This window comes from Anser cygnoides, chromosome 1 (genome assembly GCF_040182565.1).
Source record: "Anser cygnoides isolate HZ-2024a breed goose chromosome 1, Taihu_goose_T2T_genome, whole genome shotgun sequence".
NCBI lineage: Eukaryota > Metazoa > Chordata > Aves > Anseriformes > Anatidae > Anser > Anser cygnoides.
The window spans coordinates 14191850-14215698 of record NC_089873.1 but is presented as its reverse complement, the minus strand read 5'-3'; the positions used below and the strand labels follow the sequence as shown (position 1 = coordinate 14215698).

The 23849-nt window shown below is 42.1% G+C and overlaps 2 protein-coding genes across 5 annotated transcripts in view; one reads left to right on the top strand and one right to left on the bottom strand.

Moving 5' to 3' along the window:
* LOC125183312 (protein ALEX-like) overlaps positions 1 to 4509 on the top strand; it is a 150112-nt gene extending 145603 nt beyond the window's left edge. For both annotated transcript variants that reach the window (XR_010827717.1, XR_010827674.1), the window contains one exon: positions 213 to 4509. The gene's annotated coding sequence lies outside the window, so the exon portion shown is untranslated. The remainder of the gene's footprint in view (positions 1 to 212) is intronic.
* The window catches only part of LHFPL3 (LHFPL tetraspan subfamily member 3), a 263261-nt gene that overhangs the window by 91168 nt on the left and 148244 nt on the right, over positions 1 to 23849 (bottom strand). The window lies entirely within an intron of this gene.

Sequence of the window (23849 nt, the reverse complement as noted above, 5' to 3'; positions counted from 1 at the left end):
GCACGGGTCAGCGGTCAACAGCTGACCGAGTGAGTGATTTCAAAATATCTGCTGAGAACCCAACCAATTGTTATCCAATCTCTGCTTCGCTGGCTCTCATGCCAGGAAAGAAACAAGAATGGTGAAAACACATGCAAGAGGAAACAAAATAAAATGAGAGGGGGGAAAAAGGTTTTCTTAAATGTGCTGAGCCTCTCCTCTCTTTTTCCTAGGTTCCCTGATGGTGCTGGTGCAGAACCCTGCAAGCCAGATGAAGAAATGTGAGCAGTACAGGCAGCTGCCAGACAGATGTGTGTGCCTGCTCTTGGTCAGTGGCCAGCTGGAGAAACCTCTCCGATGGAAGCTGGTTGGGAGATTCAAGAAGTTGTGTGGTGGTGGGTAAGATAAATAGTCACTGGCAAGATTTCCCTGCAGTAAGCCAAGGTAGGAGTTCATGGCTGCTGCTACGTTCTCAGCCAAAAGCAGGGCTATGATTCCCAGAATATAATGCATCATGATAAGTAAATGTGATCTCATTCTGAAATGAAAAGTGAGTTTTGAAATCTGCAATTTACAAGCATCCATCTCCGTGTTTGTGGGCATGATGGTCACATTCTCTTTGCCCTCACTTCGGTATGTTCATTCTCTGTGTATTTTTGTGGGCAAAATGAAGTTTCTGAGGAAGCAACTGAAGGCAAGTAAAAAGATGATGTGATGCACAAGGAAATATTCCATCAGGAGCAAGGGAAAATGAGCAAGGGAAAATGAGTGCAATGAGGGAGAAAGGCAAAGGTTCTTGTCCCTCTTTTTTTTAATTTATTTTTTATTTTTTTGTAAAGCATTAATGTTTTGCTAGAAGTTACCTGCTGTTGACTACAGGCCATGTTTTCTCGACAAGCAGGAACTATGCTCACCCTTTCTGAGATACTGGTTCCTCCTCCAAGTGTTCAAATCTGTTCAGGGTTCACCCATTTCCTTGGGGCTGGGGGACCCCTGCAGTGTGCTCTGCCAGAGTGGAGATCTGGCAGAAGGACTCCAGCTCTTTCTGAAAGAACCAGCTCCAAACTGTTTTCATTCCCTCTCTTTAAAATCAGCAGCCTTCCCGAAGACAGCCTGCACCCCACTCCCTATCTCCTGTGAGGGAGGGGACCCACGCCCATACCTCAGAGAGGTTTGTGGTGCAGGAAAAAAAAGGAGCACAGGTTTTGAGGCACCTTCATGCTGCAGGCGATGCAAAGCTAAAGACCTGCCGAGGAAAGGAACTCGGTGTGTGGAGGAGGAGGCAGCTGGAAGGCAGCAAGGAGGGGCAGTCCCATCGGCAAAGAGAGAAGGGCAGGCAGCAGAAGGCAGCCTCGCTCTTGAGATGTGAACGTTAAGGTTTGACTAAAGACATTACAATCATTTAAATCTGATTTCCAAAGCAGGACTAGCTGCTATCGCAAATGGTCTGGCACAGATGCAAGACAAGCTCTAATGGATGATAAAGGCATCGACTTTTGTATAGCTCCTTCCAACGTCCCCGAGGCACACGTACACGTCTTTGTGCCTGCACAGCTTGTCATGTGCTGTTCTTCACTTATCTCTGCTACAGCTCTTCCTGATCTCCTACCAGCTTTGCTCGGGAGGAAAGAGAAATGGACAATAGGCCCTGAGACCGCTCAGCTGCATTGCTTCTTCATTAAAGCTGACATTTGGCAATGGCACCTTCCTGCCTCTCAAGAGCTGATATTTCATTGAAGGCAGCAGCAGCAGAGGCATTGGGGTGACAATGTCTGTTCCATGGAGCACATGAGCTTTAGATGGTGGCAGAGAGCCCTGGAGGAGACCAGTAAGAATGGTGATGTTTTTCTCTCTTGCCTTTTTCCTGGTAAGGCAAGGATACCCTTTTACCCAGGGATGAGCCTATGACACTGCTGAGCCTCCTCAACTCATTGTTTTTGACAAGCCAGAGCTGAGAAAGTTTAACACCTTTGAAAAAACATGGAAGAAATCTAAATTAATTTTGTGAATATTTTATTGCTGTGTATCTATATTGGCAAGCATATCTCATTTTCCACTTGCTACCAAGTCTGTCTAATCAAGTAACGTGTCCTGTTTTGATCTGTATGACTGCAACCTTTCTTGCTTGGTGCTCTGGTAATCCCGATTCCCCTATCAGCTCCTAAGTGGGAGGGTTAATTCTGGAACTTCTTTTCACTTCTACAGAGGTACATTTCTATCCCTTTATTTTTTTCAGTCTTGCCAGTTAGCCCCAAGATTTGCACTATGCAGCAAAGTATACCAGTTTAGCTGTCAGCAAATCCTGGTGTGCATGCACATGAAGTTTCAAGTCCTGTCTAGGTTTATGATATCAAGCTCTAATACCTTTTTGAACATTTCTGTAAGTCCAGCACGTGTACTGTTCTAGTGCTGCACTGCCTTGAGCTAAAGCAATCCTCAGTACTTCCAACACAGCAAACAACCATCCTGGTGCTGATTTTCAGCACTGATGCCCAGAAGTCACAGAAACTAGGTCTGCCTCCATTTAAAATTTCCGGTGTATGCCTATTAACACATCACTGCTGGTGATTTCTGTCTTAGAAATTAAGATGTCTGTTCAGACATTGCAAGGACTGGGACGATGTGAGAGGCTAGGTGGCAATGCAAGGCATATCTGACAGTCCTACCAAAGGCCAAAGAGATGGACACAGGTTGCCTGAAAAGCTGGGCACCTGCAAGCCTGGGTACAAAGCTCGAGGGCTTGCTAGGTGACCTGAGAAAGCCCCGAAGTGCGTGCTGCTCACCAGCTCATTAAAAGGATGAACCAGGAGGTGCAGTGTTTCCAAAGGGAGTAAGCTGGCTCTGGCCCAGCCGAATCCAGAGATGGAGTCAGAGGAAAGGAGAGTGTAACTGGGATTGTAATTATGTTGTCATCTTTAAAAATTTTTGAAAAGAGTGAAGCCCCACGTCCTTTACCCAGTTCTCTTTTTCTTCTCAGAACAGTATCTGAATACACGTACAATACAATTGTTTTGTGAAGTAGTTGGTTTAGTTTAACTAACAGATTGACACCAGCAAAAAAAAGAGATGGAATGCCGTAAGCAACTTAAAATACGCTTGAATGCATCATGCAGCAAGCATTTCTATCAATATATTGCAAGCAGTTGAAATACGATGTAAAGAGATACTTGAGCATTCCAATAAATGCTTAGAAAATGTAATGTTGCCCTTGCAAGCAATCTAGTGTCTTGCCATTCAAAATACATGATTCTTTTAAATGAAAAGTTCAGAGGAAACATAAACTTCAGGATCTCAGACCATCAGAACCAGCTGTAGTAAGCCAGTGGTCTGTAATGCAGTATTCCTACACCTATTGCTGGTGACACCTGTGAATTCATTTCTGTCTCCCAGGGACTATTTGCTTTGGAAAATGTTACTACAAAGTGACGGGGCTGAGAGCATCTAACCTATTCTGAACAAGTGTTTTGGAAGTAAATCCAATTTAATTCAGATTTCATGACAGTTTCTTTGGAAAACGTTGGTTTGGGGAGGCACCTTCTTTAATCTGCTGACAAACACCCTGACCATGACGGTGAAGATATGGATGCATGCAAAATGGGTCCTGTTATTTTTCCAAAAGTCCAGGTTCAGACTCCATGAAGGAAAGAAGAAACTGCAGTGCCTGGTTCAGTGGAAACAGAGGGGCTCCAGAAATGCACAGGAAGGTGCTCCAAGATACTGCACAAGTCCTGAGAACCAGAGACTGTAAAATCTGTGCATCAGACTTCCTTAAAACCTGTATAGCAGCAGTCCTTCTGCATGGACTTTGTATTTTTGGCATTCGAGACAATACCATGTCACAACTGCTTCTCATTAAGCCCAAGGGAAAAATAAAGATTGCAGAGGCGACCTGTAATTCACATAAGAACATCAGCTAACGCTTTACACTTTAATTTTGCATGGCTAAAGATGTTGTATAAAGTTTGTCTTCGAAAATTGGCATTCAACATCTCAAGGCCCCTAAATAAATCTATCACATTCATAAAAACGTGCTAGCAGTTTGCTTACAATACCCAGGTGTCGAGAGGAACGGGTTAAAAGCAGAAGATTGACGAGGAGGATGGGGTGAGAATGGTGAGGAGGACTGTAAATATGCTCAAGTGACCTTGCAGCTGGGAATGAATAAAGTCTGGAGAGTAGTAACGTAGGAAAACACATAAATCGTACCTACTGCTGTTTATCCTCTGTGTGTCTGGCAAGAAGCATATCTGTGTGTAAATAACACAGGTGTTTGGTAGACTTGGAGGCACACATCCTACACACTTGAGCTCATGGTGCTTTGGGGATCCCCCGGTGGGAGAGGCAATAAAAATATATTTACTCTTTGTGTTTCAGCCATGGGGCTGTGGCTGTTGCTGCTGCCTGGCTGTGCTGTCTCACCCACCAGGTGAGGCAGGTATGGTCTTGTCAGGATCAGCACCAATTGACTCAATGTGTATGGAGAGGGCTGCTGGTGAGGCACCCAGCTGCTCAGCCGTCAGCTTCCTTGGTGCTGAGCCACTCAAAATCAGTGGTGAATCATGAATCCTCTTAGCTTTTCTGCTATGAGAATAACATTTCCCAACTTGGTTCACTCCTACAGCACAAAGATATACCATAGAGCCTTAATAACATAAATATTTGACTCACATTCATCCAGCCATGACCGCCTCAATGTGTCTTCAGCCTACTGAGAACCACATTTAAGATTCATCCATGCAACTGCTCAAACAACAGTGAACCTTATTCTTGGTGAAGTCTGAGAGGCAAAGAGCATCTCAGGCTCCTTGAAGCACAGCTGGTGCTGCTAACCCACCTCTGCCCGTGCTGCTGTCAAGGAGCATCTCACTTGCAATGCTGCATTTTTAAAAATGAATTTATCCTGAACTCTCTGTATTCTTGCCTATGTAACATCCTTGCTGGTTCACAAATTAATCTGTTAGCATCTAAATCTACTTCTAACACATCTGTGCATGAGGAGTGTAATCCCAGTTTGGATCACACCTGATGACATGCTACAAATCAAGAAATCCACTGGAGCAAGACTCGGCTCTGCTCAGATGGGACTCCTTCCAGGTTTGCAGAAACCCAAGACCAGAGAAATGTACATCTAGTAACACCCGGATGAAAATGTACTCAGCTGTGGGGCTAAGTTACACTGACCTTGCCCAGTGGTTAAACTGAGTGTGGTGGTTTTACTCAGGTGGGCGGCCGAGCTCCACCACAACCGCTGTCTCACTCCCCCTCCTCAAAGAGGAACAGGGAGAAAATATGATGAAAAGGGCTCAAGGGTTGAGATAAGGACGAGGAGATTGCACAGTAGTTATCGTGATGGGCAAAACAGACTCAGCATAGGGAGATAGTAAGATTTATTACCTATTACTAACAAGCTAGAGAAGTGAGAAACAAAGAAAAGAAACCAAAAGCACCTTCCCCCCCACCCACCCTCTTCCACCTCCTCCCCCTGAGCGGCGCAGGGGAACGGGGGAATGGGGGTTGTGGTCAGTCTGCAGCGCTTCTCCTCTGCCGCTCCTTCTTGGTCACTCTCGTCCCCTGTGCTGTGGGGTCCCTCCCACGGGATGCAGTCCTTGCTGAACTGATCCGGCGTGGGCTGCCCACAGGCAGCAGCTCTTCAAGAACTGCTCCAGATATGGGTCCGTACCACGGGTCCATCCCTCAGGAGCAAACTGCTCCAACCTGGATCCCCCACGGGCAGCAGCTCCTGCCAGGTCACCTGCTCCTGCGTGGGCTCCTCTCCACGGGCTACAGGTCCGGCCCGGAATCTGCTCCGGCAGGGGTCTTCCACAGGCCGCAGTCTCTGTCAGTGCAGGTCTACCTGCTCCACCGGGGGCTCCTCCACGGGCTGCAGCGTGGAACCCTGCTCCGCCGTGGTACTCCATGGGCTGCAGGGGGACAGCCTGCTTCACCATGGTCCTCGCCACAGGCCGCAGGGGACTTCTGCTCCGGCGCCTGGAGCACCTCTCCCCCTCCTTCTTCACTGACCTTGGTGCCTGCAAGGCTGTTCCTCATTCCTCTCACTCTCCCAGCTGCTATGTGTGGTGCAGCATTTTTTTTTCTTTCTTTTTTTTCCCCGTCTTAAATATGCTCTCACAGAGGCGCAAAACAACATCACTTGTTGCTCAGCTCTGGTCAGCAGTGGGGCCCTTACCTAACATGGGGCAGCTTCTAGATTCTTCTCACAGAAGCCACCCCTATGGCCCCCTGCTACCAAAACCTTGCCATGTAAACCCACTACACTGAGCAATAACAACAAAGTGTTTTTGTTTGGGCTCATTGCTAGAATTATTTTTGCTTAGCCAGAAGGTGCCATGTTAAATTGTACTAGTCGTGTAACTGTGGGAACAAGATAATAAAGTCCTGATATAAACTTGGTGGAAGTCATTTGTGTATTCAAGAATTATGCTATCATGTATTACTTATCTACTTCTGAAAATGAATGTTTGGGTTATTTAAATGGCAAGATTAAAGCTGGTTCTTTGGAGCTTTCCCCTGGGTGATGCTGGGACTCCCATGATGTTCCTGTACCAGCACAGCACCTTGCTTCTGCCTTGTAGGGCTATGAAAAGCAGGCTAAATAATTATTTTTATTTTGCCAACTAAAAAATGTACTCTTTCCTTTCTGCTTAAGAAAACCATGTGTTTTTTTTTTGTTTTTGTGTTTTTTTGGTAATAATTTCCTTGTGTCTAGGCAAAAACAAACCTACAAAATGTAATCTTTTAAATTAGATCCCATTCAGTCTGACCAACACGATCTGACAGTAAACAAGTCATTCCAGTAGATCCTCCACAAAGCACAGCCTTGTGCAGAAAAACCCACTAATGGCCTCCCTTAATTGGATTTCAGTCTCTCTCACTATAGATTTGCTGCCCCTGCATCCCTTGCCAGCCAGGACTCTTAACAGTGTCAAAGTCCCTCTCATTTTGCCAGCACTGAGTGAAATATTTCATCTGAAATACTTTTGCCAGTAAAGACAGCAGCAGGTTAATGGGAACATTTCGGGTATTCAGGTTAATCACTGTGAACTCTACCAACTGAAGACGAACCAAAAACATTTCGGAGAAAAATTGGAAGCTCTCCATTTTTATTGAGAATCCCTCAAAATTTGCATTCACTTTCATCAGAGGTAGAAAAGATGTAGTTTGAGGTTTATCCACAATTGACTTTTCTTGCCAAGATTTCCAGAGCTGACAGTAAACTGACAGGGAGCTTCTCTGCACGGTGCCAGTGTGGGTGCTGGAACAAGAGACAGGCACAGTGCACGGCTCTAGAAATAATATTTTTTTTCACCCACAAATGTGCTGTAGCCCCCCCCGAGTCTTCCGGCTGTGTCTCCTGGCCTGATCCCACCTGCTGAGGTTTGGTTCCTAAACACACGCTCACTCCAGGAGCTGCAGCTAAGAAGCAAATTTGCCCCTAGCAAGCTGGCAATATCCATGCTCTCCGTCTTCTACATCTACCTGTTCTCTCCACTGCATAAGCAGATGCTGTACCAGCTGTAAGAGCCACGTAAAACAGATCATCTGACCCACATATATAAGAAAGAGGAGTGCCCAGCTGATGAAATTGCAGAGATTTAAGCTAATCAGTAGCTTAAATGGTTTCACAGGGTGCTGATGGAGCAGTGGGAGTTTTGCTGGGATAGCTTCTTGTGTAAAAATAACATCAGAGGTGACAGCTGTTGTTTTTCCCCACCTTACTACACATCAATGCTTCGGGATGTACTTCTGAGCTCTCTTCCCTGTCTTTCACTCTATTTTTAAAAAAGTTTTTCTCTTTAAATGTTACCTGTCTAATCTCTCTGCTAAGAATTGCCCCACTTCTCAGTCTCAGTTTCCACGTGCTTCCTGCAGGTGTTTCTCTGAACTCTTCCTCCCTGAACTCTTCAGCAACATTTCCAGACTGATTGCTCCCTTGGCTCCATCAGTCACTCAGATTCCTGCTTTCCCTTTCTAGTAAGCTGCAGCTGTATATGGTTTTGAAAAACTCAGATTTTCCTATTGGGACCTGGGATTAGTTGTCTTTATTTAGTGCGCTATTTAGGGCACTTTATTTAGGACAGTTATGCAGGGTTTTACACTTATCTGAATGCTTACCATGCCCGTATGTTTGGAGTCCAGAACCCCTAATTATCCTTCATTCCTATTACTAATGCATCCAAATCCTCACAAACCAGCAGCAAATATAAGTGCTAAAGACTTTTCTGAAGGTTTCTGTTAGCACTGCATTTCTGTTCTTTTTATTTCAAGGCCATAGCGCACCAGCAAGCAGGCATCTTGCTGGCTGGCTTGCCTGGGTGGCGTGTCAGTGGGGACGGCTCTCCTCCTGCACCAGCTCAGAAGTGTTGCTTTGTCACTGCCCCGTCACTTACAATAAAGCGTCCAGCCTCTGCAAAACAACAGCCCTTTACTCATCTGTATCTTCGTAGTGGTAGACTCTATATCATTTGGAGATACGGTCTGTAAGCTTCAATTTGAATAAATGCCACTGCTGGTGCTGTTTTTCTAAAATAAAAGAACTTCTTTTGACAGTAAATGAGTATATATTGTTTAGGTGCCTAGCATTATACGACCGTTTTAGCTCCTTTGAAAACCAGCTGGAATCGTTAACCCAAATACCTTTACTGACCTAGTCCTCCACCCACCTGTCTGTGGATAACGGGGGCAGATAGTGCAATCAAAAAGTTCAGAAGAACATAAAAATACAAGAACATGTACCAGGCAGTTCAGCTCTTTTTCCCTGTATAAATATCCTCATTCCCATTTCCCCATGTCCTGTATCCAGCAGCTGGCAGCAGAAGAGAGTAAGCATAAGGCAAACATGCAACAGCATTTCCCCAGGTTGTTCTGCCAGTCTCTAACAATTTGCAGCTCACAGAGTAGTAGAGATATCTTTATACTTAGTGGGATTTCATGATTTTTTCCTTCCTCATTTAATGTGTCCAGCTAAGTTTTGTATCCTTGTAAACTGTCAGTGTCCACAACATCCAAAGAGTTTTACAGTTCAGTTATCCATTAGTTGAAAAAAATAAAATGTTTCAGATTTTTCATTTGCTAGCTTCATTTAACAGTTCTTAAGTCCTGTACTGGAAAATACAATGGACAGTATTGTTACACCAGATTTAGTCATGTACCTCTTATTTTTATGGAGCATTGTCCTATCTCAGCTGAATTATGTCCTTTGTAAGGATGGGAAGTCCTGGTCTCTTCAGTCTGTCCTTGTACAGAAGAGGTTCTCTGTCTCTGCTCATCTCTGTTGCTCCAGTCTGAGCCTTTTCTGTTTCTAAAATCCACGTTGACTACTCTGAATATTTATGTCATATTTTCTGATGTAGCCGTTAATTCAAAATTTCTACCAACCTGCCCAGTATAGATATCAACCTTATTGTTCTGCAGTTCCTTCACTCTCCTTTGAAAACTGATATCAAATTAACTCTCTGCCAGTTCTCTGGTGTCAAGGCAATTTTCAACATAAAGTTAGACTCTACCGCTGAAATGTCAAATACTTCATCCTTGATTTCCTTTAGTGCTCTTTGGCATATCTATTCCTGTTGATCTTTCTGATATGTTATCCTTCATTTTCTCTATTTATTCCATGAACTTTTCTATCTCCATTTAAATTTGAAAAAAGAACATTCGATAAGTCTCCCTAAAGGTTGATTTCCAGTGTGAGAACCTCCCCAAACTCCTCCAAAGTAACTTTGTGTACAGAATATATATATATATTTTTTTTTTTCCCCCTTGAATATCCCTGTCTTCTCTGAGACTTTTATCAGAGATGCTCAGAGACTGTATACTTTGATCATCTTTCTGGACTTCTGGCAGATTTCCTCCAGATTTTTTTTTTTTCCAGAAGGATTAGCAGTTTTTTATGCCTTTTACTAGCTGCTTCTCAAATCTTTTTTTTTCTCTCTCTCTCTCTTTTTTTTTTTTTTTCTGCCTCATTATGCTTTAATTCAAAGTCAAATTGCCAGGGTTTAAAGTCTTCTTTTTCTCCCTAGCTCTAGTGTTCACAGATTACAGTTGTAGGCTGAATTCTAAAAGAAATATTTGAATTTGGTAGGGACACAATACTCCATTTGCTCTTGAGAAAAGTCATAGTAAAGGTTTGCAAACTCAGATGTTGTTGAGCATTTGCATTTCCCAAGGTATATGGAAAAGAAAAATTAGTAGATTTTCTATCCTGTTACAGGAAATGCAGTATTTTAGTCCATTATTGCTGCTTTTTATCTCTGCTGACTCAGTAGTTGTACATTCAGTGAGTCACATTAAGAAGTGAAATGCTTATCTTAGAACATGAGGGAAGCTATATATTTGTTCCTCCTGGAGAAAATCACAGTATCTTCAAATGTCACCTCTGGTTGACCACCCCGAATGTTCGGGAATGTTGTCCAGGAACACTTCAGGGTCTGATAATGATCTTCATTTCAAGCATGCAACATATCAGTGTTGTCAGATGTCATGATTTGATTGTGACTCTCACAATGTTTTGAAATGGCTACCTCAATGTGAAAATTTTTGTTTCCCTAAAAAGAAGTCTTTGAAAGTGTACCTGAAAGGTGATATGCAGACAGAGTAATTGAAAGTAAATAATAATAATAAAAAAATCCTTCAAGGATACTACTTCTTTAAAATTAAAGTTTTTTTGAATTTAAGCTGAACTGATAGCAAGGTGTTTAGTTTCTATGACACTTAATCCCACTGACCACCGTAAGAACATTTGGTGATGCTACAGCCTTTCCCCCACCAGACACAAAACTAAAAGGATCCTTTTGTATTCCTGGACTTGTAACCAGCCCTTTCCAGTGGGTAAACTCACACCCATTCCTTTGAGATGTACCACGAAAACCTTACACAAGTGAGAAACTGGATATTTTCAAGTCACTTGCCTTTTTCTCCCATAAAATTTAGTTCCTTCCCAGTTACCTTTCCTGTGCACTTTATATCTCCATCCCAATACCTCTCACAAAGATTTTAAGGCCAGGCCATTCAGGGATTGTCCAAAACTTAATAAAATTTCATTCACTTAATGTGCCCCTAACAATTAGTTGGATCTGACTACGACTGAGTAGATAGGTAGCTGCTTGCAAGGTGGGAAACTGAGAAGGGCACTTGAGGTGCAGTTCATGCAGCTGTTTGCTCGGTCACTGCAGCCCACCAAGGCAGTTCCTACATGCTTGTCCCTCTGCTATAGCACTAGGTCAGGACACCTACTGCCACACACCGCTATGTCTGCAGGCAAGTCAGCCTACGTGGACAAATTTACCCACATGTAGCGGAATAAACACACTGATGTTTTCATTAGCAGGAGCTCTGTTCCACTGAAGAAAAACGTTTATGCACTCCCAGGCTTTATCAGCACATGCTGCTATCCACACGATGCTCTACAGGACACTCAGAGTTTGAGTGTGGTGTGGTCTGGCTCATCAAAATAACTTATTTTTGTAAGATTAATCAGTAGATTGAGGGCTGAGAAGTATCATGAAGCTTATGAGAGGCTTCCTCATATCATAAACCTTTCATGAAGGCTAATGAAAAAGAGAAAGACCATGTTTGCTTGGTCTTTTGCACCAGCCACTTAGCTCTCTTATCACATGAGAAGTGATTCTTCTTTATCCTGTTCTGCAGAAGGGAGCACCACCACTTTGGTCTTCCACTGGGACCTGCACTGGGGGCAATGCACACAGGAACCTGCACCTTGCCTGGACTCCAGCAGCCACAGAGAACTGGATGTTCAACCTAGATGCTCACTGCTACCTGGAGAGCACTTCTGACACTCTTAGCTTCACTCTTTCTTCAGACAGTAGGACCTGGCACTCACACTGTAGGATCTGCTATATGTACTACATCTCCTTCCTAAATCAAATCCTGCTGTTGTTTAGAAAGGGAAACCTTCAAGGCACTCTGTTTTTGCTCCCCAAACTCTGATACTTATGGTACAAAACTTTCTGGATCCAGCACAGATGCATCATCTCAAGGCTGCTCTTCTGCCCAGCCTTGGGAAAAAGAGCCTGGGAGGTGGGCAGCCTCTTCTTGGGGTGGGCAGAGCCTCCTTCCAGCACCACAGTGACCTGTTGGTGCAAACATATTGGTGCCAGAACAGGTAGGGCTGGCTTCTGGATGTAGCATGGGAGAGGAATTAAGTACAGCACTATCAAAGCCTCGCTTTCAAAAGCATGACATTCACTCGCTGTTCTTTTAAAACACACCAGACCTGAGCAGACTAATTTCAGGCCCCCAGACTAATTTCAGGCCCAATATATAACACTACTTCTAAAGCTTTTATGTAACTAGAAATGTTTGAACACATGCCTTTTTCCTCACTGCAATGTTAACCAGCCTTCTGCTGTCAAACTTCTAATTTGACATATTTAAACACCCTGATAGGTTAATAATAGCGTCTAAGATCTCAGTGCTTGTAACAGCTTCAAACTCCAGGCAACACTTTTAGATGTATCAGTACATTTTACAGACTATGTAGATAATATTGCATAATTTGTTCATGAAAGATTTATATTATGGCCAACTGAAGAAATACATGCAAGATATCTAATATTTATAAATACATATGCACAGGAGCTGAAAAGCTGCAAGCACAAACATCATCATAGCATTTTCCCCCTATGCACTCCACATAATGTTAACTGCTGAGACTACGCTTCACAGTGTGCCACTCAGAGCTTCAGTACATTTGGCTGGGAAGGCAATTTACTAAGTAAAGGCACCTACAAACATTTTCCTCAGCATCAAAGACTGCAGCTGAGATTTTTCCAAGTAAATGCATAGTAGAGAAAGGCAACATGCATAAGCCAGCCTAAAGTACAGAGAATACTGTCTATCAAAATACAGAAATAAGGAGTTCCTTTTAAATAGGATGTTCACTGCACTGAAAAGTACCTGAAATTACACTGAAAAGGTGTAATTTCCCCTGGATGTGCATGCACTGTGGGTCCATTTTTGCTTCTACTGAAGTCAAGTGCAAGATCCCCTTTGATTAAATGGCACCAGGGTCAGTCCCTCTGCACACATTATGAAGAAATAGGGAGTTTATTTCATGAATTTAGTACAGATATTGTTACAAGATACTATGTTTCTTAGATCCCTTGACTCAGAAATATTCAAAGTGAACAGTTATTCATGAGGACATGTAAGACATCTTTTGGTATTTCAACATCCAGATTCAAGCTCCAGAAACGCAATTCTTATCCCAAACACTGAAGCTTCAGAGGCTCTGATGCAAGTGTAGCCATCCTCATGGCCTTCCCAAAACAACGCAGGGAGATTAAAAACTTCTGAGATGCATTTGTTTTGTAATTGGAAGGTTGGCTATAGCCATGACCTAGAGTGGATCCTGCATTTAGTAGCATTTAGGGGTGTGACTAGAGGGAACAAGGCCTTTAGCTTCTCTGGTAAATCTTCCCTTTATCTACTAGTAATCAGCAGAGACTGAATGCAGATGATCATTACAGTCCCTTAACTCCTTAAAAATGTAGCAGTCATGGGAAAATAGCTATGGAAAGATGAAAAATCATGACTGTTGATTTTAAGCACCTTAGTCTTTGGTTATTACAAACACACAGGCAGATCTGGTTAAGCAGCCAAACTCCATAGCTACATAAGAAGTTCTTGCTCATAATGTTACCAAATAGCATTAACATAATTCATTATTACCATTATTATTTTTTAAGATCCATTCAGTAATTCATTCTGACATGAGTAAGAACAACCAGCACTTATGTTGGCAATGTACACAGAGGTTAAGACAGCTAAATTGAACTGTTTACGCTCCAACTGTAGTCAATAGAGATGTAGTCAATACAGCCAGTGGTGTCTAGGTGGCAATTCACTCATCATTTTAGTGTTTGCTTCCAGGTGAGATGAATAGCTCTCTGGGTTCCACTGGCCGTACATCTCCAGTAGCTAGACACTAGCACTGGACACCAATATATTGCACACCAGTATACTGGACACCAATGTTACTGGGCACTCAGTGCACAGGTAGCCCCGCATATATGGCTATGGAAATCAAAGTATTAATTTGCAAGCTGAATCCTACCCTATGCATTTCCACCCTATGCACCGGTTTTAGTAACATTGGCATTTGAGCAACTGAAGGAATAACGCAGCTCTGATTGCGTCTGGGACAGAATTAAATTTTGGTCAAGAAAAAGATGATCAACTGGAACATATTTCTGTGTATTATCTGAAACATGTCACAAGTGATTTTTGATTGGAGACACTTTTCAAAGTACTATACACACGACAGTGCTTTGGAAAATACTTACAGATTCTTCCAGGATATATTTCTACTTTACTTCTGAACCAGTGTTTCTGAAGTATTTCTTCTGGCCCATCAAACAAAATGTCTCTGTAGTGTAAATCCAAACTGCATGAAGTGCCATGAAAAAAGACACAAAATGCTATCTGTAGGCGAGGAAGGCCAGAGTAACCACGCACTACCAACAGCTCTGACTTTAATTAGATATTTATTCATCACTCTATGAGATTTTTCCATGCCTCCTTTCTGTCTCCCGCTCCACATCTAGGGATTTATTTTCCTTTTGCTCTATAAATAATAAACCAGGAACCAAGGTAGACATTTACTACTGTAAAAGAAAAGACATACTTTAGTCCAGCTGTATTATGTATGTTAATGCTATTCTGGTAAACTGCGTATAGATGAGCAGGGGGTTGGATGCTGTTATGTTATTGATACACTATTGATAGATCATGAACATTCTACTTTGTAACTATAATCATATTAGAAGTGATTCTGGCCGTATTTCACTTGTAGTTCTTACCTTATAGCATTGTCTTTTTTGATGGTTTACCATTTCTGAATGAGTTCAGCATGTCTATTTTTTTTTTACATATTAAAAATAAAGACTACTTCAGCCTTCTTAAACACAACTCTCATTGTATCTTTAGAGTTCTCAGTTCCCTCAGCTATTTCCTAAGTATCTATACACCAAGCACAGACAAATTCTGATGTCACACTGGGTAGTTAAAATGCAGTTAGTCTCATTTTTTAAATAGAATAATGAATGTGCAATAAATTTACTGTAATGTTAACAGAGTCCAGGCCAGAGAAAAATGATCTGGCTGAAAGGAATTACAAGATAGATAGCTTTAGAGACAGAAGACAGCACTTCATCTTATTCAGCCAAAGAATATTTCAGATACTTTTACTCAAAAAATTGTTTTTCTTTTTCTGGTCAGGGTGTTCTTCTGCTACAGGTAGATGCCTCAAAGGGATTTAGGCCATATCCAGCTTTCCATCACAAAGTGCATGATCATCCGCTGTATAATAATCTGCATGCTTAAACTCACAAGTTAGAAAGGTTTACATGTTGTGCTCAAGGAAAGCAATATAAATTTAACCAGATTTTAATATTTGATTTGGTTAAGCCAACACACCCTTCCACATCCCCCCACCCTGCCACCCTGTGTCATTTATATGTTTTCTCTTTAATTAGTACCAAAACGTCATGGCATTTCACACAAATCACATGCAAATATTGAAGCAAATTTAAACAATAAAGCACAATACACCAAAACTGCAAGGGAGATAAGTCACAACAGATGAGGAGACCATAACAAATTTCCTTACGCTTTTGAAGTTTAAATTCTCAGAAAGCGTAACTTTCCCCTGATAAGCATTTTGCTTCCTTTGAATGGAAAATTATGACTAGAAAATGATTTTTATCTGTGAGCAATGCCCAGGTAACCTCCAGAGCAGGACCTAAACAATGAGAAGCACAGAAATGCTGATCTGAACAGATGTTCCCCCTGCTGAGAGTAGTTTGGGAAATCATTTTTTAAAATCTAATTGTACGCTCCTTACATCAGAGCCACTTTCCCACTGAAAGAAACATTTTCCATACACAATTCTTTTAGATTATGAGTGAATTTCTGTTTTCCAGTTGGAAGAAATTATTTATCTCAGCAACAAAGCAACAATTTATTTCATTCAGTTTGTCAAACTGATGTTAGTTATTAACTACAACGATATGATTTTGACTCTAAATTCAGAACTAGAAAACTGAAGATGGGATTCCAGCAACAACCGTAACATGCTGAGATGTTAAACTACTAAAGGCAGGATACTAAAGACAGTGTTTTGCCTGTAGCACACGTATACATGCACACACATACCTCTGCCTGTGATATATGTGTGATGTATGTTTACTGAAATGGTAATGTTACCCTGCAGATTTAAGGATTTAGTGTACTTCAGGTAAAAATGTTGTTTAGTGGGATATTACTGGCACAATCCTGTTGTTACAGCTTAACATATAGAAGTACATCCTAATGTAGTCGATATATCAATCTGGTGAATTACTCTTCAAGACATCCTAGTCTGATAATGTGAGATTATGAGAAGTCTGCACAAATGGAAGAGCTGTGTATTCTTTACAAATGATTTGAAATATTTTCATAGAGATGTTTTGGTTAATGTTGAAATTGAAATAAACTGTTATATAGTGAGTTTTCAGGGGATGGTATGTGTTTCCAATTTGTGACATCTAATGGGAATAACAGATGGACTCAGCTTCAGAAGTCACTCCTCAGCTGCTCACATTAGTTCTTTTCAGATAGACGTTTGCCACAGTCTTCTACAACTCATAAAGTTTACGGAGTTACAGACACTTTCTCAAGCACTCATTTAACTACCTCCAGGTACATTTTTTTTTTTTTTTTTGAATACAAAAAACCTGCCAAATCTGCTCTTTGACTAAAAGATAAAAACGAATTCCCATGTCCACTGTGCTGCATGGCTAGCTTTCCTCCCAGCTGACAAGGAAAATGAAAATCAGTCTCCGGCCCAACAAGGGTAGATACAGAATGAGCTTTGTCCTTGAATTCCAGATAGCTGCCTCCCTGTGCAGTGTGCTGCTAAGATGAAACGTGATGGCTGTTTGCTGCCTGTTATTAAGCTGTTGATTAGAATGCAGGAATTGACAACTGAAAATTGTACATAAGTCAGTTCAAATGAGCTAAGCATCACTTGATTAAACAGCAAAATCTAAACACACTGTGTGGGGAATAGAAAAATAGTGGTTTTCCCTGGTGTTGATTCATCAAATTCAGCACTTGTGAAATATGTGGTAGTTAGCAGTATGGAATATATTCTCACTTACTTTACTTGTCATTGAACATTGAAACTGAAAGATATTTTTGCTGATCCAAAGACCTTGCTGCCAAGGGTTGCATGTAGCTTACTACACAAGGCGAGACAGATGGTAAAAGGGAAAGCCTCAAGGGTAGCAAGAAGATGAAGGGATAGTTAGTGGGGCATGAAGATAGTTTCATATCTGTTTGCTTAAATTTCTCTCTTTCTTTTACTTTAGGAAGGCAAGGTGATAGAGATGAATGCTCAGATGGGTTCTGAGTGGATTGCTGAAAAAAAGACTAAACTTGGTAGAATGGGAAAGAGGAAGAACAGGTAGCTCCTTTAATGAAGGAGGCTCTGCTGGAGAGAGTATGGGTAAAAGAAATGTAAAGTATAGCCAGAGACACAGAAGACATTTGGGAAGAAAGAAAATAAAATAAGTACTATGCCAATGAGAGGTTACTCCTTAAGAACAGCAATAGATAAGTACAGTAATGGGAATATCCTGACAATATAATGGCTCATTTTTTAAGTCAATGAGAAATCCCACTTCAGACCGAACAGCAAAATAATGGTGTTTTCTGGAAGCCAGCTCACTGTTTGGCATTTTCCATAGTTCTGCTCTATTAGCCTGTATTTAACCCATGTATTATCATTTCTGTCCAGGCGGTTCCATCATTTATTTTTTCATGCTGCCTCATTCTTTTTATTTTCACAGTTACAAAATTAAAATGATAACTGTTTGTTTAAGATAATTAAAAATATACTCTGTAAATCATGTAGACGTTCAACCATTTCAAACTTTCAAGATATTATTAACATTCAAGTTTTACTGACAAATTGGTATAAGGGAAGTACTTCATGCAATAGTGTCCTGGAAGGATTTTGAATTCAGAGAATTCAACACAAATGATGTGCATAGAGATATGTGAGAGAATAATTTAAGAATCCTTTAAGAACAGCTATGAAGATTCATAATATTTTGTATCAGTTGTAAGTGTTGTAAAGTGAAAATGCTGGCTAGTATTTAATCCAGTGGCATTAAAAATACAGGCTAGAAAGTTTTTCTGGGAACAGCAGAACTAGGAAATCTTTTTATGGTTTGGTGTCCAACCTCACTAGGTCTTGGATGCAACATCTTAGTATCTCCAAGTCTCTTATATCTTCCCTTCATATTCTCCAAGCATAAAGATATCGTCTTAATCCCTTATCACCTAACTGCTGACCAGAAAAAAAGCAGCAGATTCTGTAATTGGCTCTCAGCTTCATGCATGTTAACTCATCCTCACCAACCTACCGCTAGGGCAAAGTGAGCAGATAGATAACAACTGAGCTCATCGTCATTTTTCATCCAATGAATATACTAATTTCATTCATTTGTTAATCTAGTTGGTGATTTTCTTTAATATCTTGGGACATTACTGCCTTTGGGTTCCTTCTCCTGTATTAAATCTGACAGAAGTACGCCCAAGGATAAAAAAAAAATCTGACAAGGACCTGACAGACAGGAAGACTGCATGGCTGCATATGCCTCATTTCCAGGGGAAACCAGGCTAAAAATCTTGTTATACAGAGGAGTCCACAGGGTATTTTTGTTAAGTATCACACAAAGCTAAACTGAAAGCTCTGCGTATCTCTTGCTTTATGTAGCATGTCTAACTGATTTTCATGTGTTTCTCACAGGGTCAGATCATGTTGACAAGCAGAATGCAACAGCCTAGCTGGGCAGTTGTCAGAGCCCCAGCTGCTGTTGAAATTGTGTTGAAATTTCAACATGAGGAGGATAAGAGCATATAAACCAGTAAGGGAGTATGTTATAGTTTCAGTGCTCAGGAATATCCATCGGAGAGCCCTAGAGATCAGGGTTTTCTGCTTAGAAAGCATAAGACATCCAGAGGACGAGTCATCCATCTACAGATAGGTGTCTATGACAGGCCAAATGAATCACCCTGCAGATGTTGTCTCTCTCTGGTAATTACTGGAGGAGAAATACCTTCTAGACAGCTACAGATAGGTAAAAGGAATCTCATCCAAACTGTCTCGTGACAGAATTTTAAATAATTTGAAAGTGTCCTTTAATGTACAGAAGGCTGTGTAAGTGTTAAGAATGAAACTACATTACCCACCATTTTTTGGTGCAATCTTTGGTTGTATTTTTTCTAAGGCTATTTTTACCAGTAAGGCTCTGATCCTGCCAGCTAGGTGTGTACAACTCACTGGATGCCTCTTGAAGACTACGGGTTACTGACAGGAGAGATTGCATTTGTTTCTACCATTGCCTGTTCGTTCCTCCCATTCCATCCAGCTCTCCAGCTGCAGCTTCCTCTTAACATGAGAGCTAGAAGATGGAAAGAAGTTTTCAACATTTAATATTTCTCAGTGTGCTCTTTCTCTCCAAACCTTTCTTTTTCTTTCTTTATAAAGAAAAAACTACCTATCCAGGCAAAGAGGTATACTTATAATAAGTAAATTATCTCCATTGAGTCAAAATGATTAATAATCAAACAGGAAATTCATGATGTGAACCGTCCCCATCTCTTTATGACATTTCTAGAAAGAATCTGAAATCATAGAGGAATTATTCCTAAGAACCATGTATACAGTGAGAGGTAACCCCAGCAAGTGCATTCAGCCTGACCGACTCCACATAAACTGGGTAACATCTGAAAGCAAATTCAACCCAGCATGGCTGGGCATACACAATTTAACAAATTCCACTGTGCAAAATGCACTGGGGAGGGAAACAGTTTTAATCGGTGGCATACTTCTTATACTGGGCTGGTCAGGGACATTGTGTATCTATGTTCCTGCTTACTTGTCAGGAAGCCCCTCTGCAGTTCTCCCAAGGTATGTGCAGGTACGTCTGTAATGTGCACTTCAGGAAAGTGCAGTTTCCCAAAATAATGCTGACATAGCAAGCTCTGAGAGTAGAAGCAACTCAGCTTGCCAGTGTGGACCCATGCTCAGGGTAATTTGCAGTGCTGAGGAACAGAAATGATGAGCTTGGTCATAGCAATGGTACTAATGTGGCTAGAACTTCAGGAGCCAGCCGCCACCTTTGTGCAGCACTGTGCTCTGCTGTACAGGTGAGCTTGCTTGGAATTACCTTCAGTGTCTGTGAGTTGCAACTGCTTTGTACAACACATACATACCCTTTGACAAGGACAATATGCTGTGACTGCCTGGGGATTCACTCTAAGTGCTAACACAGGAGTTGACATATCACTGTGATATCTTCTGGGAAAATTTCCCTTTGCTTAGGAGAGAGGAGCTATCTGTTGTTGAAAGATTTTCAACTCCTGAACCAATCACGTAGAATTTTTTCCTATTACTGGATGGAACATATTTATTTAAGCCTAGAAATAATCAATCATTAGTCAACAACCCCGTGCCATGCCTGGATCCTGGAAAACCAGAAATGTTGCCTATTCCAGAAAGCTCAACAAAACAAAACAAAACAAAAAAATATTATTTATCCTTTCAAGACCTATTCATCTTAATATATATTTTTCTGCACCCAGCTCTCAAAGACAGGATATGATACACAAGAAAATCATGATCTGATCTAAAATGGCAGTTGCTGTGCTTCTATAATAGCCATATAATCAGATAGAACATGCTAGGTAATGTTGGTGTAAGAACAGCATATATTAGTTGATAAAATTGAAGAGATTAATTTCTGTCTTTCATGGAATTAATTAATTTAGTTGGGTAAAGCTCATTACCAACTACCTTTTCCCTTTTACACAGCAGGAATATTTATAGAATAAGGAAGTTTGCAATGTTTACATACAAAAAAGTTGCTAGCCAAGGATAATAGAAAGAACCACACAGTGCAAACTGTTAAGGATGCTTATTTCCAACTGCTGTCAAAACTCACTGCATAATTAATTTTCATTGTTCAAGTGGACATAGTTAAACCAACATGAGTGGGAAGAAGTAATGAGATCTGCAAAATTTTCAGCTGTAAAACAGGATGGCTCTTAACACAGGATTGTCCAAATGGCAGCCAGTGGGCAAGAGAAATCGTTGCATCCACACCAGCACTGGAAGAGACAGTGGGGTCGAAGTATAAATACAAGTGCTTGCACCTACAAGTTGCCCCCTTTGGTTTCTCATAGTGGGCAAAGGGGAGTCTGAATCTGTTACCTAGCCATCCCAACCTACAGGTAAGAAATCTGCCACCATTCATCCATTGCTGAACCTGAAGAACCAATACAAAATGTACCTTATGACCACCAAAAGTAAAATTTTCCTACATATTCAAAACTTCCAATTGCACTTGCTTAAGGTCATAAAGATGTAAATCACATATTCAACAAATTTTATACACAAAAAATGTACCTTTGGTAACCAAACACAATAATGTTTTCTGACCTTCACTGCTCTGTTGATTAAGAAGTACTCCTCTAATTGTTTAAAAAATACGAACATGTACATAGTGCAAGTGCTACTAGTTTTAGATAAGTTAATACAAATTTATTTTTACTCAGACAAAAGATCACCCATCCCCTCTAACCTTTACCAGAGAACAAAAGCAATAAGATACTGTGTTTAACATCAGAAATCCACACCTGAATAACAGAAAGTCACTGTAACCAGGGAAACTGAGCAGTGGCATGGACAGATTTTTCATTTAAGCTTAGATGGGGGAGAATTAATATGATTATTGCAGAATATTGGCTTTTGAACAATATCAGTGCATTGCAACTTCAACATTATTTTTGTGGTGATAAAGAATTCTGTGTGTAGGGAGAAATCTTTAAAGGCAAGGACAGAACAGAGTTTCTAAACTGATCAGATTTGCTCTTTGTCACAGATTGTGATAGATAACGTGCTCTTGTCTGGCAAGTGTGTGGAGATGGTGCTTACAGCAGTCTCCTGCTAACAGAAACATGAGCTGGGCTATGGGGATGATTACCACCACGAGCCATCTTCCTTCCTTTCTGTAATCCTCAGCTGTGACTGAATTGTGTGAATATATAAATCTGCAATTTCTACACACCAGCAATGAAGGGAAGGACTGGTGCCATGCTCTGGTGGCGGTTTTGAGAGCACAGTCCGTTACTAGCAGTATTTTCCTGTGTCAAGTTATTCACACAGGCAACAACCCTGGCAGCAACATTACAAGCAGAAAAGCAGGATTAGAAAAAATGGCAAATACTGTTTGAATATTATTTCAGTCTTTTCTTGTCAAGCAAAGCAGGTTCTCCCCAAGCGATCTGCCAGGATGTGGTGGTTTTACTCAGGTGGGCAGCTGAGTTCCACCACAGCCACTCTCTCACTCCCCCTCCTCAGAGGGAAAGAGGGAGAAAATACGATGCAAAGGGCCAAAGGGTTGAGATTAGGACAGGGAGGTCACTCAACAATTATTGTCATTGGCAAAGCACACTCAAAGTAGGGAGACAGTAAAATTTATTGTCTATTAATAACAAGCTAGAGAAGCGTGAAACAAAGAAAACAAACTAAAAACACCTTCTCCCCATTCACCCTCTTCCATCTCCTCTCCCCGAGCAGCACAGGGTAACAGGGAATGGGGGCTGCGGTCAGCTTTTCCTCCGCGGCTCCTTCTTGGTCACTCCCTGCCCCTGCTCCCCGTGGGGTCCCTCCCACGGGATGCCGTCCTTCCCGAACTGAGCCTGCGGGGGCTGCCCACAGGCAGCAGCTCTTCAAGAACTGCTCCCTCATGGCTCCGTACCACGGGGTCCATCCCTCAGGAGCAAACTGCTCCAGCACGGGTCCCCCACGGGCGGCAGCTCCCCCCAGACCCCCTGCTCCTGCGTGGGCTCCTCTCCACGGGCTGCAGCTCCGGCCCGGGGCCTGCTCCTGCGGGGGCTCTCCATGGGCCGCAGCCTCCTCCAGGCCACATCCACCTGCTCCACCGGGGGCTCCTCCACGGGCTGCAGCGTGGAGATCTGCTCCGTGTGGGACCCATGGGCTGCAGGGGGACAGCCTGCTCCACCAGGGGCCTCTCCACAGGCCGCGGGGGAACTTCTGCACCGTGCCTGGAGCACCTCCTGCCCTCCTGCTGCACTGACCTTGGGGGCTGCAGGGTTGGTTCTCGTTCGCACTCTCCCAGCTGCTGTTGCACAGCAGGTGTTTTTTTTTTTTTTTTTTTTTTTTTTCCCTTTCTTAAATAAGCTCTCACAGAGGTGCAAACAACGTTGCTTATTGGCTCGGCTCTGGCCAGCAGTGGGTCCCTTTGGAGCTGGCTGAAACTGTCCCTTATCTAACATGGGGCAGCTGCTGGGCTCTTCTTACAGAAGCCACCCCTGCAGCCCTCCACTACCAAAACCTTGCCACATAAGCCCACTACATAGGATGAGGAGACAGACCCATCCCAGCAGTTTCTGCCTTTCTGAGGGCTGACCAGTAGGTCCATGTCTGCTCTCCTCACAGCACAAGCTGCTACTCATTTCACACTTCCCAGCTGTTAGCTTTCTGAGGACTTGTGGAATGCACCTGAGCCTGGGCATGATGACCCTGTGTGTTTCTGGGGCTCAGCAGTAGCTTTTTGCCACTAACCGATGCTGCTCAGCAGGAAATGGAGTTATTGTGTGGTCCTTGGTACAATGGAGAACTCCAGCAAGAAGTAACCTCTTCATTGGTGTCTGTCCTGCTTCACATGAAGCTTTCAGGAGCAGAGCTTCTCACCTAAGCCCATTGTGTGAGACTTGATGAAAACAAAGAAGCAAATCTGACTAGCAACTCATCTCACATA